At 38.3% G+C, this 928-nt stretch overlaps 1 non-coding gene across 1 annotated transcript; it reads right to left on the bottom strand.

Moving 5' to 3' along the window:
• Window positions 1-479: 479 nt before the first annotated feature.
• On the bottom strand, window positions 480-589 carry LOC116877073. Its single transcript, XR_004384539.1, has one exon. It is a non-coding gene; the product is annotated as a U6 spliceosomal RNA (small nuclear RNA).
• Window positions 590-928: the final 339 nt, after the last annotated feature.

Raw genomic sequence — 928 nt, 5'->3', positions numbered from 1 at the left:
CATGTGCCCAACAAGAGGTTAGGAAGAGCTATTTCAGATTTTCTACCATGACCTTTTGTAATTCTATAATGCGCGAATGCCAGGTTTAAAGAGTAATTGTAATTATCATCTTCTTGATTCTTCTGGGATAAAGCTATTTGCTAGGAATCCCAAATTGATGTCAGCTCCAAACAATGGCTTGCTTGTATTTCACAAAGCACTCTCTAATACATTTGCTTGCTGGATCCTCACTCCAACCCTGAAGTGGATTATTCTTAGACTCCTTTACAAAGAAATACCTGGGTCTTAAAAGGACTAGATTATTTTTTTTAAATTAAAGAATAAAAATAAAAATAACAATAAAAACAAAAGGACTGAATTATTTGCCCAGGTCACTGAGAAAGAAATTAGTTGGGTTAGGGCATAAAACCAGATTTTCTATTTCTTTCTTGCTTGCTTGCTTGCTTTCCTTCATTTTGTTTTTGTTTTAATTTCACATAAGAAATATGTAATGCTTCACAAATTTTGTGTCATCCTTGAGCAGAGGCCATGCTAATTTACTCTGTATCATTTCAGTTTTTAGTATATGTGCTGCCAGAGAAACCAGCACCAGATTTTCTATTCCTAAACAAGACTTTTTCCATCCCCTTTTCTCTTCAAGAGCTTTTCTGACCAGGTGATTGAGGAACATGGGCTTAAGGAAGCTGAATTTAGCCAGAGGCTTATGGGACCCTTCCAAAAACCTGCTGTCCCCCCTCAAGCACTTGAGAGCCCAGAGTGGGTTAAGTCTTCCCTGGCTCAGTCCCAACAGACATTAAATTCACCTGTGCTTGCTCTGAAATAAATCAGTGTCCTTTTCTGCTGCTGCTGCTGTTGTCTGGAAATAATGCAAATGCAATGGGCCTGCACTGACTTTGTGCTTCCCTGGAAGGATACACATAATAAATTG

This window comes from Lontra canadensis, unplaced genomic scaffold, assembly GCF_010015895.1.
Source record: "Lontra canadensis isolate GAN:19392208 unplaced genomic scaffold, GSC_riverotter_1.0 scaffold49, whole genome shotgun sequence".
Classification (NCBI taxonomy): domain Eukaryota; kingdom Metazoa; phylum Chordata; class Mammalia; order Carnivora; family Mustelidae; genus Lontra; species Lontra canadensis.
The sequence above is the reverse complement of the archived record's forward strand: the minus strand, read 5'-3'. Positions and strand labels throughout refer to the sequence as shown.